At 37.9% G+C, this 15,663-nt stretch overlaps 1 long non-coding RNA gene across 1 annotated transcript; it reads right to left on the reverse strand.

Annotated features, from left to right (window-relative positions):
- Positions 1-810: 810 nt before the first annotated feature.
- Positions 811-15,447, reverse strand: LOC122660500. Its single transcript, XR_006332702.1, has 3 exons — positions 15,433-15,447; positions 7,144-7,152; positions 811-910 (listed from the first exon to the last, which is right to left on the reverse strand). It is a non-coding gene; the product is annotated as an uncharacterized LOC122660500 (long non-coding RNA).
- Positions 15,448-15,663: the final 216 nt, after the last annotated feature.

Consider the following 15,663-nt stretch of genomic DNA (forward strand, 5'->3'; position numbering starts at 1 on the left):
TCAAGCTTCAAGCAATCAAGCCTCAAGGGCTCAAGGTCACTCGGCAATCTGCACTCAACGGCACCGGTAGTCAGGCAACCGGCATTCGGCAATGGGCAACGGCACACGCGAAAGTCGCAACCGGAGGTTCTGATTGCCTTTTGTTTTTTTTTCCAATCTCAACCCCTGATTCTTCATTTCTTTGTTTGATTGTTTCTATCAGCTATGTGCCTTTGTGTACCTTTGTTTCTTTTTTTTTTTTCTTTTTCCAATGGCCCTCTGTTGCATTTTTTTTTGTTTTGTTTTGTTCCCTATTCAAAGAAGAGAAGCTCAGAGCATGAGGTGCATTGGTTTTGTTTCCCTTTTGATATTTACTCCTACCCTTTTCTGTATGCTTGAAATTCTGAGATAAGTAAACAAAAATACTTCGATTAATCGATTGATAGGCTTTCACGGTATGCTCTTCGGTCCCCTTCCCCTGTTTTTTCATGTATCATGTGGTTGATACGCCTTATCCGCCTTGCTATTTTCAAGAGAATGGCTGGTTTTTATATGCTTTAGCTTTTCTAAGAATGTATACAATTTCATCAGAGGAAGCATAAATAAAGATACTTTAAAAAAAGAAGTAAACAGAATGTTCCAGTTGCCTTTGAATTGGTTCAAGGAAATGACTACTGTTTTTTTGTTTGGGATTTTATTAGATGGATACATTCATATTACTGAATTTAACCTTTATTCAGTTGATTGAACTAATACTTGCAGAGCCCGGGAGACCTTGCTGGTTGTTCTTGTTATGTACGCTGCTTGGGTATCTCCATTTGAATTTGAGTGCAAGCAGCATCAGTTTTAACCTTTCACTAGGCAGAATTTCATTTTGAAATTATAGAGCTGAAGTACTCAATTTCTATGCTAAGAAATTGAGACTCAAATTCTATGCTAAGAAATTGATTCTTAGTTATAGTAGGTTGCAACTTGGGCTGTACAAACCTGACTGCCTTTGAAAGGCAAAATCTGCAGTGACCCAGTTTTGAATGTTGCTTAACTCATGAGGATAGGCTAGGGTTGAAGCCTCTTATGACCTTTCCCAAACTGGAATTAAGCTCAATTGCTCAAATATGGCGCATAACGAAACCGACACGAAACCAAATAGCACTGAATCTGAAACCGATATCAAACCCTTATCATAGACAGAAACCGATGCGCAACCAAACTGCATCGAAACCGAAACCGAGCTGAAACCGAACAATCCTTGCTGGTTTGGTTTCGGTTTCTCTAAAGCCACCCGAGACGGAAAAGCCCGAACCGGAAGCAGACCAAACCGACCCATTGACACTCCTAGGTGGTTGGCACACTTATTAAAATCAGGAATCGTTAACAGCCAAATCAGATTGAAATCGGTTGTTACTGATTTGGCTGATTCCCACCGATTCTTGCTCTTTTTCCGACTAGTTCCGGTGATATGGATTGATATTATCTTCGATTTCATTATTTGAAGCCTTTTTGGTCATCTAGCGTCACGAGTAGTCCCATAACTGCCATCAAGAATCAGTCAATCCTAGCTGTTGCTACTGCTACTGCAAGCAAGTTAATTGCATTAGAGAAAGAAATTCATGAAGAAATGTAGTGAAATTCGGTGGTGATGATCTATTGGTGACGCATTGAATGATTATAAGTATAGTAACCTGTTAGTGATCAAAATGGTTTTGATTTTGATTTTGATTTTTTTTTGTTGTTTTGGTTTTGATTTTGAATATTTTTTTGTTTGTTTTGGTTTTGTCATTTTACCAATAATGAAGAGGAGAAGTCTATGAAGATGATTAATGTTGTTTTTCGTATTGGGCCCAAATTGATGAATTGATGAATAGTTGGCCGTCGTCGTTGTTCTCGTTAGCTTCAAGTTAAAACGAAATGGCCACAGCCACATGAATCATGATGATGTTGATGTTAAATTACAAGAAATTGGAGACGAGCCAGAGGCCAGACGTTATAACTTTTGAGGCAAGTGGGGCTTTAAGAGTTTAAGCTACAGCGATTGAAGAAACTAGTAATGTCTCTATCTATCTATCTCTTCCTTTTGTCTTTCTGTGCTCCCAGCGTTACTGTGACTAAATTCCTGAGATTCCCATTGATCCGGTATGTCGGATTGGGAATCGGTATGTCGGATTAGGCAATTTTTGTGGAAATAGACCAATTTTAATAAGGGGTTGGTTTGGGGGGTTCCAAAACTAAATGGTCACTTGACTTGGGGGTTCAATTTTCCTCCTAAGGACATTCTAAATGAATGTATGCGTGTGTGTGTGTGTGTGTATTACATCATTTGTGACTTTATATTTACAAGCAAAAGATTACTATGTTTTCAATTATCTTCAATCTTGACAAGAACTCTTTTGTTTAGCCAAGGCCTTTTGTTTTCAAAGCTTGACTCTTTGACTTCCATGTCTTTGGAATCATCTTGAGCAGTATTCTTGTATGTATTTGTATACGCTCTTGTGTATGTTCTCCTTCACTTGGTGCTACGCTCTCATCTAAACATCTTATACAAATGTTAGTCCAAGAGAGACTTTATTTGTTATAATCAAAACATGGTTTGAAGTATATGAGGTGTTTTCCTTAACAATAGATTAGATTTTTAATCTCTATTAATTAATTAATATTGCTTGTGACTTGCGAGTCTTGGTGAGTCTTTGTGACACTAACGCTGTGCATGAGACAGATGACAACAGGTTGGGAGAACATTAAAAGGTCAAACTGAAGAACAATATGGCCATGTTAAACAAAATAGGTTGGGCTAAGAATACCTAAATTTTGAAAAAGAAAAAAAAAAAACCCTAAATCAGGTTCAAATGGCATACTAATTTTTTTTTAGATTTTTTTTTTGTTGGGTTGTTATTCCATGTTAATTATATGGAGGCATTATAACATTAGGGGAAGAGTTTCCTCTGTGAGAGGGAGTGTGGCTTTTGTGCTAGCATAGGGGCCAATGGAAACACATGCAAGAGCATCAATAAGGGTAGAATTTGTTCCTTTTATCATCTTAAACAATGGGAATGAATATAATTTGCTTTTTCGGACATATGATGTAACATGAAGGTATTATGTTATTAATTAACTCACATACAATCATATTTAGAAACCTAACGCTTGCAAAAGAAAACAAAAAATATGAAAAATGAATGTGATAGATGGAGTTTTTTTTTTTTTTTTTTTTTGATGATATGATAGATGGAGTTTATTGGTACAAGAAATAGTCCTGCATTCTCTAACCATCTAAAAAATCACACATGGAAAGAGTGACTTCTGTTTCATTTTTACCAAATAACATCCCTGATGGAGATCGAAGCATGAAGAAGACCCGGGTGTAAAAAAATTACTGCTCACGTGGACAGTACCTCGCGACACTGTCATGTGAACAGTGATTTGGGGGCTGATATGGACTGCTGGCTTAGGGAGTTGATTTTTGGTGTTATTTTTATTATTAGACACTTATTTAGTTTCCTATTTGAGTTGTAATCTTGGGAATCCTAGTTTTGTTAGGAATCCTAGTTAGAGTCTAGTTTCGATTTTATAGGTTTTATAAATTAGTTTCTTACTTAGATTAGGATTGGGTTACTTGAGACAAAGATTGAAGAGAAAATAACTATTGATGGCGTTGTGAGATGCGGTGACGGTGAGAAGCCCTAGGTGAGAGGATGATTTGCATGAACCTCATTTTTCTTCTTTCTTAACCTTTGTGTCCAGTTCCGTTATCGCAGTTCCTTCCTCATAGGAGGGCGTAAATGACGACCTCACCCCACCTGGGTAGTGTGTTTGGGTAGGGGGTGAGGTCGTCATTTTCACCCCTCCTATGAGAGGAACCTGCACACCTGACCGGGCAGGGAACCTAAGAGGAGAGCGATCCGATTTGCATGAATCCCCTTCATAAAAGGGAATATATATAAAAGAAGAAAAAAATAGTTATAGAACAGATAGAGCATTAGGCTATCCTGTTGAGAAGATCGACTGAACATGATTGGAAGACATGTAGAGCACATGCATTTCTTAGTCTTAATATGTTTCTACTTCTGGCTCTTCTTGATATAATATGTATTAATCTCGAAAATAATGGATCAAATCGTAATAATCACCCTAAAATGTCATTGCAGTTTTGTTAGAGATAGTTCCAGTCTTGCATGTGTGCAGCATATGAGGATACGTCAGTCTGCAGGGGTTGGATGAAGTCTTCTTTAAAAAAGACAAGAGCTCTTGTATATGACAATTTTGTGGTGTTGAGCTTCATGGGTTTCATTACTATCGTACCTCACCCAAAGAATAAAAGAAAAGAAAGGAACATTCTACTCAATTCAGAGAGTATCAGCTCTATTAGATCAGAAGAGCCCCGTCACTTGAACAAATTTATTTTTATATATATATTACATGTCTATGAGGACGACAAAGCATCTGCAATCCTTGAGAAAGCCGCAATACCGCAATACTGAATAAAGAGAAAGGAGCAATACCGAACAAAGAGAAAGGAACTATACCCACAAACGGAGTAAACAACAAAGACATTCCATAACTTTTGAGCCCAATGTACGTGACTACCAAAATCAATTTGACATTCAACATGGATGAAAACTCATCACCAAAACAATGAGCAAGAAAAGGATGGAGAATACACAGCTTAACAGATTTGACAAACCCTCTTGACAACCAGAAGTGCATTCACAACTGATATTGAGATCGCCTCCATCTAAAACCCTAAGCCTCCCTGATGTAGCACGTGGATCAGCAGATCAGGTGGACCATGATCGCAACCACCCCAAGGAGCTTAGGCGGCGCTCCACGCGGATTCGCCAACCTTCCCAGCACCTTCGTCACCTCACCTAGGCGCCATATCAGTCCTTGGAACGCAAGTCATTGGCGCCTTCCCTCCTATCTTAGCATATCTTCTAGATTCTTAGAGTATTTGCTTTCCTATTTACTGGTTTCCATATGTACGTAGGATTATTCGTATTCCTATTTACTAGTTTCCTTATGTGCTTAGGATCTCTTATGTAATGCAACTTGGGTTGCAAGTTTTAATAGTTTAGGAAAGTTTTCATTATTCCTAGTTTCTATTTTCCCTTCTTACCATATATTTGTAATCAGTTTATGGGCTTTAAATCCCCATCCATGGAATGAAATTAAAGAAGATTAGAAGATTTTGAAAGCCATTGAATGTGCAGCACAGCTCCATCGATCCTTGAAGAGATCAACCCCCTCAGGCCTTGAAGAGCCTCCCCCACGACAGCCTAGAAGAGCTGTCCGCTCCTTGAAGAGAGCCACCACCCGCGGCCTAGAAGAGCTGCAGCCCTCTCCACCATCTCACCTCCATCGTTCGACCTTCTCTCCCCCTCATTCTCGTCCCTCTCCATCTCCCTCTCCCATTCACGCTACCCTCCATCTTCACCGCCCTCTCAAGCCCTTGATTGCCACATAAAATATAAACCCCTTCCACCCTTTCATCGCATGCGATAACGTTTACCCCTCTCAATCTCTCTTCCATTGAGCGATCCTTGACCTCCCGAAGGAGGTCCACACTACTCCCTACGACATCTCCATACCTATGGCATGTGCATCCAAAGTTACACTGATATAATCTCCTCTCTTTGCCAGTTATCTCACCCATTTCTTCGTTGTTGAACCTGACAACACCATCTCGATCTTCTGTCACCATTCTCCATTTCTCTCGTTATCTCTCACTTACAAAGCTGAAATGGAAAACAAAGAATCTTTCCACATCTCTCACAAAAGTAATCCACTAACACGTTCTTATAGATTTGGGAAGCACAAAGGTGAGCAATAGATGGATGAAAAATACTTGACTCAACCAAGTTCGAAGTCAATTCACCAAGTTCAACAATAATAACCAAAGAAAAGCAGTAACAATGAAGGTAAAGGAGAAAGGAAATTTTCAATAAAACTTGCTGAGTTAAAAGCAGTAACAATGTTCAAGTAAAGGACAATAGGAAAATTTCAATGAAACTCACCAAGTTTTTCAACCCAAAAAAAAATAAAAAATAGGAACAACGCAGGTAAAGGACAAAGGAAAGTTCAATGAAACAGACCTATATCCTCCAGGGAAATTATATTGAGTAGGTAAGGAGGATATCCAGAAAAATTCAGGCTTTCTTCAAGTTCTCTAGACAGCTCTTCGTCATTATCTAGCTGGGCAGCTTCTTTATCTTGAAACTCAATGTTCAGTATGTCATATATATCACAATATGGGAAAGAGGGAAAGAACAGAAGGGACAAGCATCTAAGGCACTGTTTGATAACGTTACACATGTTTCTGTTCCGTTTCTTACCCAAAAACGTATTTTGATGTTTTTGTTTGCAGATAACGTTTCTGAGTTGCAAAATGGTGTTTGATAAACCTGTTCCAGAAATGTTCCAGAACACTTTTAGTACTGGGGTGTTTGATAAAACCTGTTTCTACAACAGTTTTGTAATGGTTACTATAAATTACAGAAATACCATTAATGCTATAATCCATATAAAGTTAACGATGTTAGGACATTAAAAATAATTAAAAATCCATATAAAGTGTACATTAAAAAAAAGAGATAGAGATGCACTATTAGGTTACTATAAATTATAGAAATGCCATTAACACTATAATCCATATAAAATGAACGATGTTAGGACATTAAAAGTTATTACAAATCCATATAAAATGTATATATCTGTAAGCAATTGGAAAAGATGGTTAATCAAGATGAAACTAGTGAATATCTATAACAAGAACTAACATCATTTCCTACTTTCCTAGTGGATAACACATAATCTCCAGATTCTAATAATGTATAAAGACATATGGGTGATACTTGGCTGCACCTACTACAAAAGCAATCAATTTGCTATAAGACCTCAAACAAAAGGTTGAGAGTTGTCATTCTCAAATTATCTTAACTAATTATGCTTTGAACGGTTGAATAAAAAGGGTCTTAGTGGATTTGAACCACTATCCCTTGGAACATGCTTATGTTCCAATTGCTCTACCAACTTGAGCTAAAGACCCATCAAGTAGAGTTTGGAACTTACAAGTAACCATGAAACATTGATACAAACCACATGACAGAATCGTAGTGAGAAAAATCCATGTTTTCGATCCAAAACAAAGGCTGGTTGAGTGAATCTTATAACCTGCAGACACTAGTTCCCAAATTTCAAGAAGATCCGGAACAAAGGCTGAAACTGGAACTCTTAAATGGTAAACTGCCAAATAATGACCAGACTTTGATTCCAGCAGCAAATAGTAAAAGGAAATCAACATAGCAGGTGAAACCAAGTATGAAAGATGCTTTTAAATTAGAAAATAGTAAGTGCAAATAAAATTGGAAGTCTGAAGGAAATTAGAAACCAAGTGGGTCTATTGCTGTAACAGAGTTTAGATTTAGGCTATGGTTACAACTGGAGATTGGAGGGATAAAACACTTGATCAGCTTAAACCAGATATGCCCACTTGAGTCGTGATCAAAGTAAGTTTTATGCATACAAGCCAGGGAGAACCTCAATCTTGAAGTGACTACTCACCCAATAGTGGTGGTCTCTTTGAAGGTTAGAGTTATCCCAAAGTGGATGGTTGATCACCCAACGGTGATGTCATCCAAGTAAAATGAATGAATTCATAGTAGAGAAAACACTAATCTAAAAGTGAATAGTCACCCAACGATGGTGGTTTTTTTGAAGGTTAGAGTTGTCCAGCAGTTTTTCAAAGTAGAAGATTGATCACCCAAACATGATGTCATCAAGGTTATCAAGCAACATTTGCAAAACAGGTGGTTGATCACCCAAAGGTGATGTCATCAAAGTTTTGAGAGGACCACAGCATTTCAAGACTCATAGGTTAAAAATGTGAACATGGTTGTAACTCTTGTTTATTGGCTAGTTTGTCTTGTTGTAACTAGCATGGAATTTGGCATTTGTTAAATGTCTCAGTTTTTAATTATAATAGTTTGATAAATACTAGTAGTTAATTAAATTTTATCAAACAAGTTGTCATCCAAGAAGAGGGTTGCAGAGAGATCTTTTATTGGTGACAATGTCACGAACTTAGACCTCGGCCCTAGGGAACCGAAACCTGCAAACGTTACAGTTTCCGACACCGATATTGGGAAAATCAATTGGCCATCGGGTCGAAAAAGGAAGCATATGAACGCACGTGTCTATAAAGCAGTTTTGACAACTCAAACAAAGGCACTCAGGAAGCCCAAAATGCCAAAACCGTCAGTAATAAGGGATTGTGGCCACCTGAGTGCGGTCGGAACATGAAAACCTTTTCAGAAGAAGTAGATAAGTCGGAGGGTGCCGAGCAAGGATGAGGTGAACGTGAACGTGTTCATGTGCGACAAAACAAAAGTAAATGTAGAAGCTATAGGAACCATTCAATTGTTCTAAATTCAGACCTTTTACTAAATTGAAAATGTAGATTTTATTCCCTTTTTAAGGAGGATCTTGTTTTTGAATAGATATTCAGTTTATTTTAATAAAAGAAAAAAAAATGGCTTCACTTTATTAAATGATTATGTTCCTATTTGGATTTAGTTATATGTTTGATGGTTTTATTGACCTTATTTGTCTTCTTATATCTATGGCTATGATTGTTGGGGTGTAACACTCATAGTTTAATAAGTAGTCTTCTATGCTTTGGCATAAGCAATTTGGTCACATAGCTAGACAGAGAATTGTACAGGCTAGTCAAATGGATTTTTAGATAACCTAGACCTTGTGAATAAATGGTTTGGGCACACGTGTTGACTGCATCATAGGGAAGATGACCACTTTCAGAAAGAAAGATGCTTCCCATTGTGTTGTGTTGAAGTTTTAGACCTTAGTTACATAGACCTACTCCAACACTTGGCGATCAATATTATTTTATTTCCTTTGTAATTGACTGGTCAAGTTATGGGTATGTCTTCGTACTCAGTGACAAGTCAAGTGCCCTGGTGTCTTTAAGTTTTAAACTGAAGTGGAAGTTTTCACTCCAAAAGACCAAGTCGAACAGATTTGGTAAGGGAGGAAAGTATTATGGAAGTGGTGGTGATGCTAGTCAACACCTTGGGCTTTGGGTTATTGAGAGAAGAAATAGAACCCTGGAGGTTTTGGTTAGGTCAATGAGGAGTAACTCCAATTTGCCAGAGTTTCTATGGGGTGAGGTACTTAAAACCACTCACATTCTCAATAGAATGTCGAGCAAGTCAGTCTAAAGACCCCATTTGAACTGGACTGCCAAAAAACCTAGCCTCAGGCATTTATTTTGGGGATGTCAAGAAGAAGTCGAACCATGAGAAAGTCTTTGACCCTACTAGGTCAATGAGTTGCTACTTTATGGGGTATCTAGAGAGGTCGAAGGGTTACAGGTTTAGAGAGGTCCAAGGGTTACAGGTTCTATAATCCAGGCATAGGAAATAGAATTATTGAGACCACCCATGCAAAGTTTCTTGAGTGTGAGGGTGGGATGTATGTACCTCGCAATCTACTCTTTGATGAGCCGTGTGCTAGAGATTCTATGGGAGCATCTAGAGAGGCTGGGACTTCTTTTCTTAGATCTGTTGGCGCTGTTTTACCTTTTGAAGTGTTGTCTGAGTTAATTATGGATGACACCATTCCTACAGTTGATAGTTTACCCGTTGGAAAGATAGTTGTAGATTCAGAGGCTGAGGCACCTATTCCTATTGATTCCGCTGCTAATACTGAGCCTTTGAGGAGATCTACAAGAGCTTGCAAGTCTACTTTGCAATCATAATATGTTAGTTATCTGAATGAGTGCGAGTTTGATGTTGGACAAGGGGAAGACTCAGTTACTTTTCTTCAAGCAACTAACCATAAACACTCTGACAAATGGTTGGAAGCTATGAAGAATGAGTTGTTATCCATGAAGTGAAAAGGTGTTTGGGAATTAGTTGAGTTTCCTCAGGGATGCAAGGTTGTTATATCAAAGTGGAATTTCAAGACCTAGATTAACTCTCATGGGAAGGTAGAACGCTACAAGGCTAGACTAGTAGCAAAAGGTTTCACTCAGAGAGAAAGCATTGACTTCAAGGGAATTTTTTTTAACCAGTTTCTTTGAAGGATTCATTCAGAATAATTATGGCCATTGTAGCTCACTCTGACATCGAGTTGCATCAGATGGATGTGAAGACTTTTCTTTTTTTTTTTTGAACGGGGATCTGACTGAGGAAGTCCTTTTGGGACAGCCAGAAGGTTTTGAAGAAGAGGGGAAGGAACACAAGGTGTGTAGATCATATGGTGTGGAGACTGAATAAATCTCTCAAAGGGTTGAAACAGTTCTCTAGGAATTGGTATTTGAAGTATCCATGAGGTTGCATTATTTTGGTTTTACTGAGAATTTCATTGACGACTGCATCTATTTGAAGGTCAATGGGAGCAGGTTCATCTTCCTAATGCTATATGTTGATGACATCCTACTGACAAGTAGTGATATGACTTGGCTTCTGGAGACCAAGAGTTTTCTTTCAGAAACTTTGAGATAAAGGACATGTGTGAGGATGCTTATGTTCTTATGATTGAGATTAGTCTTTTCAAACGGCAAGGATTTCTCGATCTATCTCAGCATGCATACATTAAAAAAGTTCTATAGAGATTCAATATGTCTCAGTGTGCTTGGGAGGTTTCTAATGGATGCCGGATTGGCACGCTAGACTGCCGCTAGGAAGGTCATGCGTTGTTTACAAAAAATTAAGGGCTTTAAATTGGTTTTAGCAGGAGTGATAAGCTTAAGATGGTTGACCATTCCGACTCTGGTTTCAGCGATTGTACTGATAACAAACAATTCACCTATGGATTCATCTTGGTGCTTGGTGGGAGGTGGAGTTATTTTTTCTTGGAATAATGTCGAATAGTTTTTCATTGCCTCGTCCACCTTGTAGGATGGGTTTGTGGCGCTTTGAAGCAGCGAAGCATGATGTTTGGTTTAGGAATTTCATTTCCAAGTTGAAGATCGTTGATTCGATCTTCCGACCTTTGAGATTGTAGTGTGATAACATCTCGACGGTTTTCTTCTCCAAAGAACAACAAGAAAATCAAGTATTTTCTCATCAGGGAGAAGGTTTACAGCGAGGAAGTTGATGTCGAACATATCTCAACAGAAAAGTTGGTGGTTGATCTACTCACCAAGGCTCTTGCTGTGAGAGTCTTTAGGGGACATGTATTTTGTATAGGTTTTCTAGACTCTTTTGATGTGGTTGTTTAGTGGGAGTTTTGTACCCATGTACCTTTTAATGGGAGTACCTAATGATTTACTCTTGCTCAGTATGAGCGGTTTATTTGTTTTATTGTAATTCTCTTCCTTTTGCTTGACGATTTATGTGTGAGCTTGTTATGTCAAGTAATTTTCATAATCATTATGTATTGCTTCATTTATTATCGATGATTATGGGTTGATTATTTAGTTGATATGTCATGGTTTACGGTGGTATTTAGTCAAAGTTATGGCAGATAGCCATGAGCGGTATTTAGCCAAAGTTTATGGCGGTTAGTCATGAGCATTATGCCAAGTCTGGTATTAACCAAAGTCATGGGCGGTTTGCCAAAGTAATGGTTAATAACAAAGTTCACTATCTATGAGGTTTTCAAGATAGTTTGATCTCCGATCAAGAATGGACCTACAAGAAAAAAACACTGCATGTGATCACAAATTGTGTTTGTTACTTTGCCTATATCCCAAGGTGATTTGTATTAATGAGTTGGTTGCATTCGTGATAGTCAGATAGGGGTATGCCACTTATTGAGGCATATTTTCTGCTAATATTCGATGTGAGCAGCTTATTAGTCATATCAAAGATGTTATAAGTGATGGAACAATATGGGGATTTATATATTATGGCCTACACCAAGAAAGAGCTAGTTATAATAATTTGGCCCAAGTGGGAGATTGTTGGGTTTTGGGCCCAATTATTATGACTTGATTATTGGGTCCATGTTAATTCACTTAAAGGGGATTTAATCCAAACCGTCCATTGTGGGGATGGATTAGGTCTGGGGTTTATATATAGAAACCCTGGGTTCCTACCGTTGCCCATCGTATTCTTGTAACCTGACTCACAAAAGTTACATATGAAAAAATACTTGGGAGGAGATGGCAGAAGGCTTAGGACTAAGGAAGAACCCAAGAGGGTATCTCAGTTGGTTAAAGCTTTGTGGATCTACATCAAACGAGAGGTAAGGTATGTAGATTAGTCCCTTCTCATTCATTATTCCTTGTAATTGTGTTCTAGTTATGGTGAAAAACATATGAAGAATCTCACAGGAGGAGTAAGGGTGTCAATTTGGAACCGAAAAAGCGCGGTCGTAAGCGTACCAAACATGCCGTTTCAAAAATGAGTACGATGCGATATGAGCAAACGGTTTTGATCACGGTATAGTGCGGTGTCGGTATTGGGTACAATCCGTCGGTATGTACCGTTACCATACCGTTATCCGAATTCATATCGAAACCGTACCATTTTTTGGGGTATTTTTGTAAAACCAACTTCTAACTCCTAAGACCTAAACCTAAATCCCTAATTTCTTAACGACTTGGCCTCTCCGCCCTCTCGTCCTCGACTCCTCTCCAGCTTGCGACTTTGAGTTTGAGACCTTGAGTCTCACAACAATGGAGCATTTGACTTCGATTCTCAAAGTTTAGGACTTGATCTCACAATGGAGTAATGGAGTAACCTTAACCTCTTCAAAGTTCAACCACAACTCACAAGGGTCGTCTTCTTTAGTTCACGAAAACCCTACAGGCGGAGGCGGAGATTTGCTCAGTACACAATGAATCTCTCTCGTTCTTGGTTACCTTTGAGTGTAGTTGTGTTTTTTATAAGTGAATCAACTTTGGAAAATCGTGAAAAATCTCGATTCGATTTCGTTCTCGTGATGTGGTTTCTTCTATTTTTTGATATATTTTCTCAAAGCGATCTTGCTCTCTTTATATCTCTCTCTCTATTTTCTATACTTTTAGATGATAAAACCTTGAATATTGCAATATGTGATGACCAAAGCAGAAATCTGTTTATAATGTTTCGAAATACCACGAGAATGCGATTGCTTGAGTGGTCGGATTATTTGGTCATGGCTAATGGCTTCGATAAATATTTTGGGCTAAATGGGCGTGTTTTGGTTTTGGTGAGGCACCACTTAATGATTTCTCTACTTTATTCTTTTGCAGGAATTTCACATAGATCTGTTGATGGATATGTTCCACCCGAGTTTGTAACGAGATAATGGCTTCTATTTCTCGAACCCTGTGAAACATTCTCTTGATGGATCCTTTGCGCTTATGCATTACGGTCCTTGTAGACTAACATTTAAGATTTAAATTTTACTATTATAAAGACTGAATTTTTGTTGGGTTTTACTTTTCATATTTTCGACGACATGAGGTTGATGTTCTTTTAAAACCACATAAACACTTGTCTTTTAGAATGAGTGCCTAATGAAGGCTTTGCGGGTGATGCATAATATGGCCGAAGCAAAGTGAGTGGGTCATCGTGAAGATATACTTGGGACTACTCTGTTTGAGAAATGCTTCATGAGTTCATGTCATTGGATTGGGCATCAATTCCTAAATTTCTTTGCCTTGCCTTGAGTGAATTGAAATCCTTCTTTGGCGATTGCAGGTATTGGAAATAGTGAGTTATGGTTTTTCTAGCCCTTCAAACTTTATTTTTATTGATAAAGATAGAAATTAACATACGCTTTCTTGAGTTGTTATTTTGATTTACTTGGCAATTCTTGTTATACTTAGCATGTAAATTTATTTCACTTTCCACAAATTTTGTTGATGTGAGGTTTTTCATTGAGTCCTATTAACATGATTCATTAATTTGGATTTGTAGGCGTTTAGATATTACTTCTTTCTTACTCCACTAAAATGAAACGGGTTGCAACTCGGATGGTGAGTCAAATCGGGGTACTTTTGTACCAAATCCCTTTGATAGTACTTGATGCACCATAGACACGAGGATCTTAAGAACCTTCTATTAGTCAACAAGTAGAGAATCATGATAATAATGATAATGTTGACAATATTTCCCAAGTAAGTAAAAGGGGCAAGGCTAGGTCATCAATTTGTTGGACAAGTAATTGGTTCAAAATGGTTGACCCCAAAAATTTCTAGATGGAAAGCCTAGAGCAGAATGCACTAAGTGTGGGCGGTGTTTATGGCTCACCCCCCAAAAAATGGGACCACTGGTTTAAATAATCACATGAAAAGGTGTCCTAAACGTGATAACAAGGACATAGGCGGATGATTTTGCAACCATCGATGGGAATGTGAACTTGAGGAATTTGAAGATTGACCCCAATATTGTGCGAGACATGATTTTGACTTTAGTGGTAAGAAATGAACTCCCTCTAAGATTTGTAGAGTATGAAGACTTTAGGAAATTAATGTTATATGTCTATCTTGATTACTCTCCTATAAGTAGAAATACTCTTTTAAATGATATTCATAAGGTGTTTAAGAGGAGAAACATTTTATAAGAGAAGGCAGTGAAAAATTCTTTTGGGAGAGTGTCGAGTCACTCTTGATTTGTGGACCTCAATAGCTAATGATGGGTATATGACACGACTGCCCACTATATTGATCAATCATGGGTGTTGCACAAGAAGTTGATCAAGTTTTCTATATTGGCACCTCCACATTCAGGTGCTAATATTTGTGAGGGTATTCGCAAGATATTGATTGAGTGGGGCATTGAAGAGAGAATATTTTCGGTGACGATTGATAATGCGAGTGCCAATGATTTGGGAATTAGTTATTTGAAAACAACTTTGAATGCAAAGAATGCACTAGTTTGTAAGGGGAATTTTTTCATGTTCGATGTTGTGCTCATATTTTGAACCTTATAGTTCAAGATGGCATCAAATTAATTGATGCATCTGTCCAAAAGGTTCGAGATAGTATTAAATTTGTTAAGAGCTCACAAGCTAGGAAGTTAAAGTTTCAAGAATGTTGTGAGTGCTTGACTTTGAATACCAGCAGGGGCTTGCATGGAGATGTAACCACAAGATGGAATTCAACATTCCAAATGCTTAGTGATGCTTTGTATTATCGGCCAGCATTTGACACTTTGGAGTTTTTAGAACAGTCCTACACATTAAGCCCTCCGAGGATGAATGGGAAAAGATAGAAAAATTTTAAAGTTGTTGGAGCCATTTGATGAGGTCACCAAGGTTCTCTCGGGTTCAAAATATCCAACTTCAAACCTCTATTTCCATAACATGGTGCTCATTTATTTGACTTTAAATGATAGATCATTCTTAGATGAGTTCATAGCGGATATGATACATGCAATGACAACCAAGTTCAATAAGTATTGGGAAAAATACTCATTGGTTTTATCGATTGTTGTCGTTTTGGATCCCGATTACAAGTTATCGGTTCTTAAGTGGGCATTTAATAAGATCCATCATGGAAAGACCAACTTAATGAATGAGGAGATTGATCGGGTGAAAAGTGCTTTAGAAAGACTTTATGGGGAATATAAGAGCATGCCAAAAGATCAAGGGTCTTCTTCTCTTGCTCGAGGTTGATGGTGTTTATTTCGTTATGCACGGTATATTACTTTTTGACTGTCTAATATTTTAACGTATGATTGACATTTCACTAGCTTTTGTGTTTAATGGTGCCTTCTTTATCTATTTTTATAGGATTAT

Source organism: Telopea speciosissima, chromosome 4 (genome assembly GCF_018873765.1).
Source record: "Telopea speciosissima isolate NSW1024214 ecotype Mountain lineage chromosome 4, Tspe_v1, whole genome shotgun sequence".
In the NCBI taxonomy this organism is placed as follows: Eukaryota; Viridiplantae; Streptophyta; class Magnoliopsida; order Proteales; family Proteaceae; genus Telopea; species Telopea speciosissima.